The following is a 13527-nucleotide window of genomic DNA, read 5'->3' as shown; positions in this document are numbered from 1 at the left end:
TGTAGAAACTTTTAACATTGGCAAAAGATGTAATCGTAAATTGATAAGTAAAATAACAATTAGTAAAAGGTGGATATTAAATTAATATTAATTAAATTAAATATTAATTTAAAAGACAAGTGTGAGATAACTAGGATATAGTTTCATACATCCCCAAAATCTACATTACCAGGGAACAGGGGCCATGCATCTAGTTTCTCATGGAATGAGAGCAGCGGTTATAATCAAGTTGTCAGTTTACTAACCCTGAGATTTCAGTCAGAATTAGTTATTGGACTTCCTCTAGTTTACATATTAGGCTTTTGCCTGAGATTATGTTTGTATGAAAAGGCTCTGTGGAAAAGTAAATGAACAGATAAAATAAAAGTTCTTAACCTAGTGTGTTAGAAAACTTTTAAGGCCAGCAAACCTGATTCAAAAATGACTGATTCTAAGGCTTCTTGTTTCTTCTCAGCTAGTAACACAAAGCTGCAAATATCATAGGTGTTTGATAAAGATCAATAAATCCTCCAGAAGATAATAAGACACAGAAACCGGAATTAGAAAATTTATGCCCCCACAGCTCAAAAGTCAGCCCCTCCACCAACAGCAAGCCTCTTCCTATCTCTAGGAGAATTAGACAATGATTCTTTCTGCCTATAGCAAGTTGGAAATACTTCTAGTAGTTGTGTATATTGCTACATTGCACTCATTTAAGGGTGTTCTTCCCATTCAACTGTAAACATTTTGAGGCCAGCCACAATCAATATCTCACTATCTTGTTATGCCATGTCCCTAGACCAGATGCTCTATACATTTCAGTGGAATAAATGGATATACTCTACAACTCCATTTCCCTTATGTAGATGCATACATCAGTCCTACTCATGTTCCCTGACAAAGAAATCTTCCCCTTTTATTCCTCATCTGTATAACTCTTCCTGTCCATTCTCCAGACCATGACTCAAATGGGATCATCTCCCAATGAAGGATTGCCTCTGAAATCCTGTCACCCATATATTATTCTCTTTTGTGGAACTCTTGCTTTGTAGAATTATTAAAATTTGTAAAAATATATCTAGTAGTAGATTCACTTATTTTATACCTATCTCCTATTTATAAAGCATGCTCTTTACAGAACTGGAATACAGTGTGTGTGTGTGTGTGTGTGTGTGTGTTTGTGTATGTGTGTTCTCCCAGGACTTAGCCCAGCATAGAACTCATAGTTGCTCTTAATATTATTTCAAGTCTGAATTAAATTAATAAAACAAGTAATTTAGAAAGGTAAATGAGGATCTTTTGATTTAAGACATATGTGCTTTAATAGCAACTCCTTCAGCACCTCTCATGAAGAAAAACCCTTAAGCATAAAAAGGGGAAAGAAAGGCCTTTGTGCACATAGCTAATGCATCCTTTAGACCTTCGCAGAAATGAAAAATCAAGGTCAAAAATGGAAGAGAATGTCTGAATGCATTATTAAAGACGGTTTTGAGGACTCTTCATAACCTTTCTTTACAAGGAACCAGCTGCCTTAGTCATGAATGACAATACAAATTAAATAATAATAAAAAAAAATGATGCCTATTCTTTTAGTTACTGTCATGGAGCACTGTGGCTCAACATCAGTGATTTTTATAAATCCCCTTTTGTGTTTCATCCAAGACTGGGCTTGTAACAAAAACTAACATGTTGAAAGACAATTTGTCCCATTCCCATTTTATTGCCGTGAAAGGGTGTGCCCACAGGAAGCAAATAGGCAAAGGAGCAAGTGGATCCCGAGAGAGGGAACCAAGTGCAAAGATCTGAAGGAATGAAAGAATTTTAGAAAAACAGTTAAAATGAGGACCTTTAGAGATGATAGGTACTTTAGAGATGATAATTTTAGCAATGATTAAAGCCTATTTGCTTTGCTTCTCTTTAGAAATAGAAACTATTTTTTTTTCGGGGCTCACAAGACATTTTCTAACCTTCCTTGAAACTAGGTATGTAGTCATTTCTGTAAGTTCTGGCCATTGATATCTAAGTGGGAAGATGTGGGACTTATTCCAGGAAGAGGGTGTAAAGGTTTCAGATGCAGAGTCTCCTTTTGTCTCATTGACTTTACTTCATGCCTGCACAGCCCTGGACTGACAGCTTATTTCTAGACCTCTAGACTTTTTTATGTGAGAGATAAATCAAATTCTATCTTATTTATGCATCCAAATCTAAGACTAATTCATACAATGATGGTGGGGGAAAAAAGACAGGGCTTCTGATCTCCTGGAGCTTAAAAGGCTAGTCAGGAACTATTTCAGTCTTTAGAATGTAAGTGTCCTCAAATTTTATGAAAATCGGACCCAGTAATTTGATAAAGAGTTAAAATCCATTGAGTGAAACTGAACATAAATACTCTGCTTAGCATTCTTTTTTTTTAAATTTTTTTAACGTTTTATTTATTTTTGAGACAGGGAGAGACAGAGAATGAACAGGGGAGGGTCAGAGAGAGGGAGACACAGAATCTGAAACAGGCTCCAGGCTCTGAGCGGTCAGCACAGAGCCCAACATGGGGCTCGAACTCACGGACCGCGAGATCATGACCTGAGCCGAAATCGGCCACTTAACCGACTGAGCCACCCAGGCGCCCCACTCTGCTTAGCATTCTTAAGAAATGAATCAGTAACTCTATTTTTTCCTCTATAAACTTAAAATATTTATCAATTTACTTTTTCTTTGAAGGAACAGTTCTCATTCCCTTCCCCAACATCTCACAGATGCTCAATTTAAGCTGTACTTCAGGTCAGAGTTCGAGGAGTTATGACTGCATTAAGATTTGATATAAAGTAAATCATTCTATCATGTTAAATATTTTCCTCAAAATTCCTGACACATTTAATGATATTTATTGGCTCGATTCATAATATATCAGCTATTTCCTATTACTTTTACAAAGTATCTTCTAAACTATACACTACTTACACAAAAGAGCCAAGTATCATTTGATTTTGATGCTATGACAGAATTTATTATTTTTAGGTATTTAGTAACATTTACAAAATAAATTAATAAAAGTTCTATGCTGCAGAGGGAATGAATTTTCTTTTTGTTAATCAGAATATATGAATATGTTTCAATGATGTTTCCTTCTTTTGTTATTTTGAATATATTTTTAAACTTTGCCCTACATGTTTTCTCACTTCTAGATGGGTTATGACATACCCTGTAAACTTCAAGAGTTTCTGAGTAAATCAAATAAGAGAGCATATATAAAATTCAGGCTTATGTTGTGAAAAGTGTAAGGGATCTAGAATCATGTAGTTCTGAGTTTGTGTCCTGACCTAGCCACTTAATTCTAATGGTTGAATGACTTGGAAAATTAAGTATCTGAGCTTCAATTTCTTCTTCTATAAAATGGTTTTATTAGCACATGGCTAACAGAGTTGTTATAATATATATTTTTGTCTATTAGCTTTCTTTCTTCTCTACGGATCCAGTCTCAACATTCTTGTGCAATACAGTAGTGATGATCACTACATCTCCAGACTGTCAGCTAACATTTCTATGGAAAAGATAATTCCAGTTTTCTAACTGTTTCAAGAAAATTCAATAGCATGGTTCTCATTAGGCTGACTTAATTATGCATCTATCTCAGATCTCACCCCTCTGTTTAGGGTACAAAGAATTCTGATCGGCTAGGCCAGGTATAGAAATGGAGAAATGATTGGCATCAGCCCCCCCCAAAAAAATGGGAACTAATATTGGGGCAAATTCAGTTTCCCAAAGGAAGGTCTGGTACTGAAGGGCTGCAGAAAGTCTAGTATAGTACTTTCCTAAGAGGACTTCAAACAATTCATCATTTATTTTCAAAGTTAAAGTTGTTAAACAGAGCTCATGTCCTTTACTACCTTGCTTTAGCCTTTAACTTCTTTGAAATTTCTTTTCTGACAGATGTCAAGCAACTTTCCTTTTGATTGATTTTCTACATGCTTTATCTCTCATCCATCTAGTCCCCGTTTTCTCCTTTCAAAGTAAGTCCAAAATGTCAAGTTTATTTCCTGATAGCAAACATATATTTTTAATATGACCAGGATTTTGATTGTCCTGTAGCAGAAAACTCAATCTATTATTAAGATTTAATTGAACACACTGTGTAACAGATAAATGATTACTTCATTTATGCTGATTTGGCTTTATTAAGATCATTACTGCATTACTGCAATTTTAGCCTTTTTGATAGGAACTCTTCATGAAATGGTAAGACAGTAGACAATGTTTCCAAATCCTCTCTTTCATCTATTCTATTTTTCTAATAACTATAACTCTCACTACCTTCTCAGCACTAAATTGTAAGAATAACAAACTGTGTGATATGAAAGTGATTCAATGGCCATGGGAAATCATTTGCATTTTTTGAAATAGCTTCAATCTTACTTCTCTGAATGGGGTGTTCACATATCATCCGCATTAAATATTTCGACAATGGGCCCCTTTCTCTGTACTTTCAATTTCTAATTCTCTGGTCAAATAGATGTTTTACTGGCTCCTCTGTACTTGATTTTATGAAGTGTTTTACTTTGCTAATCATCATCTTCCTTATATAACTCTATCTTCCAGTGGTTTCTGTAGCAATTCCATTGGTACCTTTTTTTTTCTACTTTTGCCCTATGATATGCAAATGTTATTCTTTTCAAAAAAGAGATGGAATCTCTGCCTGAATTTGCACAACATATGTTATTGATACATTAGCACTCTAAACAGAGGTCCATATGCCTTTTCTCTTTTTAAAAAAGGCCATTTATTTATTTTGAGAGAGAGAGATAGAGTGTGCATACACACACACACACACACACACACACACACACACGTGTGAGTGGGGGAGGGGCAGAGAAAGAGGGAGAGAGAGAATCCCAAGCAATTTCCCCACTGTCAACGCAGAGCCCAAGAGTGGGGGGCCTAATCTCAGGAACCCAAACCTGTGATAACATGACCTGAGCCAAGATCAAGAGTCTGACATTTAACCAACTGAGCCACCAAGGCATCCCAACCATATGCCTTTTCTTAATCTCAAGATTATCTATTGACATATTCAGTAAACATTTGAGAAAAAACAGGGAGCTGATACAGATTTCTGTATACACCAAGCACATACTGGGACAAGTGAATACAAAACCAAAAGCTATCCACACTTTTACAAATAACAGGTTTGTTCACATTTTCTACTGAACTGAAAAGGCCTTTGGGAAGTCTACCCATAGTGGCAGCACTGGGTATTGAAACCTAAAAACTCAGGTTCTCCTACATAAAGAAGAAAAATGGATCAAAGCTTCAGACTTGTCAAGTACATTAGCATATGTTTGACTTGGGAGAAAACACACAAACACCATTTGTGAAACTACTGTGGAGACCTGAATAAAGCAAGTGCTTAAAAAATCAATATACAGTTGATCTTGAACAGCACAGGTTTGAACTGCACATGCCCACTTACATGCAGATTTTTTTCTGACAAATACAGTATAGGACTATAAATGTATTTTCTTTCTCTTATGACTTTCTTAGTAACATTTTCTTTTCTCTAGCTTACTTTATTGTAACAATACAGGCTATAATACATATAACATACAAAATATGTGTTAGTTGACTATGTTATTGGTAAGGCTTTCATTCACTAGCAGGCTATTAGTTAAGTTTTGGGCGAGACAAAGGTTATACATGGATTTTCTACTGTGCATTAGTTTAAATAAGAAATGAGTTCAATATGAGTTGAATATATCAAGAAAACCACCAAGGAAGTACGTAATTATGATTGGAATGAATAGAATTTTCAAAAAGGGAACTGGGAAGAAGAGGTAAAGAATGAAAGTGAATGGTATGAAAAGAGACACAAATCCATTAGGATATATTCTAGGAAACCACATAGTTAATAAGAACATTGGAGGAAAATTTTAAAATTTTGTATATTTTTTCATCTCCTACCTCCATTACAATGATCATTGCTATGGATTGTATTATTGTTAAAAATATTTTCTATCCCTACCTGGATGTAGATTATACTTCCCAATCCTGTTGGTATCCAGATTTGCCATGTGATGTATGGTATATCTCCATCCATCTGACTTCAGAATGGGTCATATTGGCCTTTTGTAGCAACATGGATGGAACTGGAGAGTGTGATGCTAAGTGAAATAAGCCATACAGAGAAAGACAGATACCATATGGTTTCACTCTTATGTGGATCCTGAGAAACATAACAGAAACCCATGGGGGAGGGGAAGGAAAAAAAAAAAAAAAAAAAGAGGTTAGAGTGGGAAAGAGCCAAAGCATTAGAGACTGTTAAAAGCTGAGAACAAACTGAGGGTTGATGGGGGGTGGGAGGGAGGGCAGGGTGGGTGATGGGTATTGAGGAGGGCACCTTTTGGGATGAGCACTGGGTGTTGTATGGAAACCAATTTGACAGTAAATTTCATATATTAAAAAATTAAAAAAAAATGAGAAAAAAAAAAAAAAAAAAAAAAAAAAAAAAGAATGGGTCATATTAACTGCATTGGTCAATGACATGGGAATAGCCGTACATGAATAGCTTTCAAGTTAAAGTTGAAGAGCTAGTTTGAATTTGCCATATTTCTCTTAAAACTCTTTTAAAAAAGACTAGCAGCATCTCAGATATAGGTGTAGCATGTCAGATATAGCATGTCACCTAGATGACAAAGAACAGAATTGTAGCTGACCAACAGTGGACATAAAATATGAAAAATAAGTCTTTGTAGTTGCAAGCCAGAGATTTTGGGGTTGTATGTTAACCTCAACTGATTGTTAGAAATTTATCAAGGGACTCTTCAAAAAAGAATTGGCTTGTGAGTGAGATCTTGAGTCACAGATAAGATTTCCTCAAATAGAAATTATAAGATAATGTTGATAGCATGATAGAATAGAAACAGCAAACAGATGTATTATTTTTTTTTAGTTTACTGAGTAACAGAGTTTGATAAAAACTTAGATATGTTTTCTCAAACTTCTAAAATTGCTTTCATCTATTCATAAGTAATGTTTTGAGTTAAAAATCCTACTTAAAGACAGTAATCAGTATTAATAATAACCTTGTTATTCAAAATTTTGATAACTTTAGAGTTTAATAACAAAGTAAAGAAACTAGTCATTATCAATAATTACTTACAAGTTCATTGTTCTAAAATTTGAAAAATATAATGCAAAAGAGTTTGCAAGTGGTTTACTAAGGATGAGCCATACACTTGAGAGCAACAAGATTTTTATCCAGATGACTAGAACAGAAGATAATTATTTTAGAATGGTTGTGAAGGTAATTAGTTACAGTGTGAATCAGTAGAAAGAATTACTCCAAGTGTTAAAAGAAAATACAGTCATAAGCTCAGTATTGTGAAGCTTATGGATCTTTCTGAAGAGATTTTCATATTCTTTCAATTATAAAAATAATATATTCCATGGTAAAAATTTAAAGAGGATGATAGGGTGTAGAGAAAAAAAAAATTGACCGAACTGCAGCACTCCTAGAGGCTGACATAGCCAAGACTGCCCTTCCCACAACATAAACACTGTTGTGTTGTGGCCTAGTCCTGAGTCAGGATGAGGCAAGCATAAGAAGAAATCAACTTTGGAGACAAAGCTGGCCCTCAGCCTTAGGCAGGGTCCTGTGTCTGAGAGGAGTCACAGAAATCATAGTTACCTGGGGCCCAGACCATGTTCGACATGAAGTTCCTTTAAGGACCTAAGTTATCAAGCAGACGGGCATTGCTGGGTGACTGCCAACAGACATATATATATATATATATATATATATATATATATATATATATATGTATATATATATATATATATATATATATATACACATATATACACACACACACACACACACACACACACATATATATATACATATACATATACAACAGACATATATACACACACACACACACGCACGCACACACACACACAGAATTTAAGATAGAATATACTATGTGGACCTTTATATGAGATCATTAAGTAACATAATTGCAAATGTTTTCAATTTTCTAGTTACACTAAACATTCATTAAAAGTAGTATACACATATTATATTATCCAGAAACATTACACTTTCAAGAACAGAATTATTTAGGATTAAAGTCAGGATGGAAAGTAAACCAAAAGTACCAGGGAAAATAATTGAAGGGTTAAGTTTAAAATGACCATGAAATCCTTCCTTCAGGAACTCCCCAAAGGAAGGCTCTCTCTCTTTTGAACTTTGTGAATGTTCTCCCTTTGGTTTTAAGGATATTCATAATTTCTACATAACATTCTATATTTTCTAATAGAGTGTTAGCATTTGGATTTCAAACACCATCTCTCATATTTGTCTTCCTCAGTATAATTAACACTGGGTTTTACCCACAGTAAATGTTCAATAAATGCTTTTATTAATAAACTTTGGGAAATAGAGGTTAAAACTAGATAGATGTTATTTGAATTACAAAAGCAGTTAATTCATAAGGCAAGTAATATAAACAAGGGTTGGGGCTGGATTTGAGTGTATGGAAGATCAATGAAGACTTTGAATAAGAAAGTAATATAACTGATATTATTGCAGGAATATTTATTTGGAAAAGAGAAATAGTGGAGAGACTATTGGCAGCTAATACAATAATCTAGACTGGTAGCAATGAATGATGGAAAAGAAAAAAATGATATAGAAATCGAGTGAAAAGGCATATAGTTCTATTCAGTCTATAAATTCCAAGAATTTTTTATACCAAGACCTTAACATAGTTTTGCAACATGATAGCTTATGAATAAATATTTGTCAACTTCATGTATGAGTAATGTTTCTTATGGAAAGGGTACATTAGAAAGAATAGAAAGAGATGATTCAGGTTCCCTGTTCTCCAGTAACAAAAAAAACGAAGTTAGAGCAGTACTGATACAGACGTTAAAGAATCATAAGATTACCCATAAGTACCCTTGACACAATCCATTGGCAATAGTTAGCAGGGAGGAGAAAGGCTGGACCAGAGTTAAAGGTAAAAAGCAAATATTGGATGTATGGGTCTGAGACTTTACTCTCAAAATTAGGATTCAACAACCACTTGTGTAATGGGAGCAATTCATTCAACTTCTCTGGACCTTATTTTCTTCTCCCAATAAGGTAAAAGGTTTGAGTTTATGGAGACTTTATAAAAGTCCAGCCATACAAAGATAGTAATAAGATGTGACATTTAGGGGTCAGTAGAAGGGCATAAACATTTCATTTTGGTTGTGGGTTTTAGAGTATGATCACCTAATACTGAGTGCCTAACATGAAGTTAACCATTATTCAGTGGATTTCATCTTTAGAACTTTAGAGAATTTAGCAGAATGAGAATAACCAGGACTATATACAAAGAGAAAAATAATTCTTAAAGGTGACCCTGAGGTCCAAGTATTTCAGAATGTGGTGAAATTTTAGCTGTAAATTTCATGATTTCCCAAATTCCATAAATATCAACTTAGAATTAATCATTCTAGATTGAAAAGCTATAATATTCCTACTCTACTGTCAGGTAAGATCCTCTTCCTTCACCTATTAACTTTTGTTTCTCTTCTCTAAACTTTGCCTCATTTTCTAGGGTGCCTTTTCTCAGCTATGCAAATCCAGAATACTCTGGGTGCAAAATACATATTCCCTCAGCAGAAGATCATATTGTCTAGATTTTCTCAAATACCTATCTTGATGAGGTAGCACTCACTAGGCATTATTAACCACATGGCATGTGATCCTTTCCTGGTTTGTAATGGTTACCTCTCATCACATCATGTCAGAAGAACAGCATAAATGTTTTGCTTGGTACTTTGTTTTTACATGCATATTAAGTTTGATCTATTTTCTACTACTTAATAAAATAAACATTATAAACTTGTAGTTCAGTCTTTTACTATCCACAAAATATAAATGGTATCTAAAACTTAATATCTTACCATCTACCATTATATAAACAATCAGAGGACCATAATGTTTGTTTTTTAAATTGTCTTTTTTCAACACTTACTGTATGCTAGGTATTTAAACAATAGTATTGCATTCTGTACAGACCAGGATGCAACATTAACTTGAGGGTAGGGTGGGGGCGGGAAATGCATCCACTAAAACACAGGACACAAGTTAAATATATCCTTTGAAATGGCACAAATGAAAGGCAAAAATGGTATAAGCCATTTTCAGGAAAGCTTGACTTCATCTAACATCCTCACGGACAGCATTCCTTGACAGCCCCTAATTCCATTAATATTCTGAATAAAATGAAAGGATAAAATGTCTTCAAGACAAATGAAAGATATTAGACTGTAAGTCAAACCATGTCTTCAAGAAAGCCTCTGATAGCAGCTTTGAGTCAATCTGGTGACTTTCTAAACATCAAAATTAGGAAGGAGAGGACTATTTATCATGCCATGGCAGAAATATCATACTCAACCACACCATCCTGCATGTGCCTGCTTTGCACTGTAACTTTGTAGCCCCTCATAAAGAGGTAGAATCCATTCCATTCCTGGAATCCAGACTGGTTTGTGGATTGTTTCAGTCAATAATGAGGCAAAAGGGATACTGATCTAGTTCTGAGCAAAGGCTTCTTGATGTTCTTTCTCTTGAAATCCCATGACCTAATGTGAACAAGCCTGGGCTCCCCTCCTGTATCAGACACAAACCCCCTCAGCTGAGGCCAATCTACACCAGCTAGTCTCCAGCTGATGTGCCAGAAAACTGCTGACACCTAGGGAGCCTGATATAGATCAGAAAAATTGTTAAGCTAACACAGAGAGCAAATAGCCAACCTGTATTGTGAGTTAAATAAATGGTGTTGTTTTAGGTCATCAGATTTTGGAGTGGTTGTTACACAGTAGAAATGAACTGGTACATACAGCCATAATGCAAATATTTGGAGTTATTCTATAATTCCATTTCAATTCTCATATAATGTTTTAACACGGGTAAAACCATTGTCCTTGAATAATAGCTAAGTAGATAAATCATAATTTTAAACAAAGAACAGAATAAAACAATTATTTAAAAAAAAAAACCCTATAATTCTAAGTTGTACAGATGAACATTGTCTCTGCAATAAGGTATGACATTCTCTCTTTTTCTTTGGGCTAGGGAGACATAGCCACAGTCTGAAGTCATGTCAGTCAGTACATTCCTACCTTTCTCCTTTCACTTCCTTTCTCTTTGCAATATATTTTGGGTAATTCATGAGTTGTTACAATGTTTCTCTAGTGGTTCAGTTTATAATCTTGATTTACATGATCACTTCCCAAACAGATCAAAATTTTTTACTGGAACACATTTATTTCTGCAAAGTTCATTACACTCAGGTACTCCGCATTTATAAATGACATTTGAAAGACCTATGAATGACTTTTCAATAGACTTCCATGCAGGTAATTAAACATTATAACATAGTAAATAACATGGACTATTCCAGTGGTCAGATAATATTAAGTCACAATATTTAAATACCCCACATACTTCTCAGGATCCTTATCTACTTGGTCTGACTGGTCATTATCTGTTTGGTAAATCTTCCCAAACAACTCATTAATATTTAAAAAGCTATCCGAATTATAAACTTCAAACAGCAGAATCCAAATGTCATTTATGCATAATTCAAAAGAACTTTGCAGAAAACAATCTTTGGATCACAATTGCTCTCTAATCCACCTCTTGAATTACTACATAAGAATTCAATGCCAATGCAACTCAAATCAATTCATTCATGGTTGATGTTAAATTTTCCTCCATAAGGACAGTATTGCAGAAACAAAACTGTGAATTTAACACAGGGGGAAAATGTAGAAGGTGACAACTGTTTTCTGTAAGCAAGCTGTACAATTTTTACATTATTTGGTAGTCGCTGACATTATAGGTATATTTAAATTTTTAGTAAAGTCACACCTATGAATCTTCTTAAATAGTTTAAAATAAATTTTCTGATCAAACTGATGCAGTTCACTATCAAAATCTAATATGATTTTAATTAGACTTCACTTCTAAGATTAGTGAGATTTTTGACCTGTTATTGACCCCAAAATAACTGGAAAAGAGAAAATTACCTTAGGTCAGCATTGATATTTTTCTCTACTTCTCTAGTTCATATATTTAGTATTAGTTGTTGTACAAGTTTAAAGAATGTTGGTCACAGGATTGAGGTGAATGGTTTATTCATGTGTAGCTAGTGTATTGTCACAGTAACAAATTCAACATAAGAATAAAATTTGTCCTCGTGACATCACCAAAATGACTTTTTGTTTGACAATCATAGTTTCCATAAGGACAGATTATGAATATAGACAAGGTATATAGTTGAATTCTTCGGAATTATGAACTATACTCCATATGAATCCAAAATGGAGTCACTATGATTAATGCTACCTCAGTGAATACAAAATAAATGAATAATTACCTTCCACTTATTTTAAAGTATTACCTTCAGTATATAATACATATGAGTTACATTCAATTCACAGTAATGTGAAGAGCTTAGTTTAAACTGACAAAGAACAGGAAATTCAGAGTCAAAGCTGAAAGTATCTTGAAGTGTTAGTCTCATAGCACATATGGTAAAAACTATCTGTAGTATGAATTCACATATGGTAGGTCTTTGAATGGGTTTCATTTCCCTGAGGAAAGGGAGGTTTCCTCTGAGATAAAAGGAGGAAGCTCCTATATTATACTTATTTGAAAAATGGCTATGTGTGAAATTTAAATGCATAATGTGTACCATATATTTCTAAAGATTCCTGTTAACCAATGGCATGCAAGCACAAACAGAAGTTAACAATATTCTCTAACCTCAGCTGTCAGTTCAACAAAATGTGCTGTAAAAAGCAGAAAAGTAGGGATGACTCAGCATAATCTGAAAAACAATGGAGACACATAGAGAAAGCAAGTACATGTTAATACTTAAATGAGCTTGCAATATTTCCTAGCCTACAGATTCATTGTGGAGTATAAGCTTGTGAAGTTTTAAAGAAAGTTCAAAATACTGTTATACTTTAGGTAATTATATATAGTGTACACTTTAAAGATATAATACCAAACATTTTATCCATTATTTTCACTTATTTTTATATTTATTATTTTGATTTTGAATATGAAAGTTTTGGAGAAATGTGTAAAGTCATAATAACAAGAGCTGAGCATAATCTACACATAAACACATGCACAATATTTTAGAAAAAAGATATGTTAGTGGATAATGAACACAGTAGTTTGTAAAAAAGCATTATGCAATCAGAAGAATATTTATATTCATTATAAACATTAAACTAGTAGAGTTTAAGAAAATCTAGTTTAAATTCCAAAAAAAAGTGAACCATGGATCAAAATAGCCAAATGTAAGTGAGCTAGTATAATTTTCCATAATATAGTAGTCATACAATGGGGGTGGGGGTAGCTGATTTTTGAAATAAGAAACACCAATTATTAACTAGTCATAATGTGCATCTAGCCCTGCAAATTAGCATAAGCTTAAAGACCCATTACCTGTGATAAAAAAAAAAGGACTAGGTCTTAAAGGAATTGAGCTA

Source organism: Panthera leo, chromosome A1, assembly GCF_018350215.1.
Source record: "Panthera leo isolate Ple1 chromosome A1, P.leo_Ple1_pat1.1, whole genome shotgun sequence".
Taxonomy (NCBI): domain Eukaryota; kingdom Metazoa; phylum Chordata; class Mammalia; order Carnivora; family Felidae; genus Panthera; species Panthera leo.
This window is presented reverse-complemented; position numbering follows the sequence as displayed.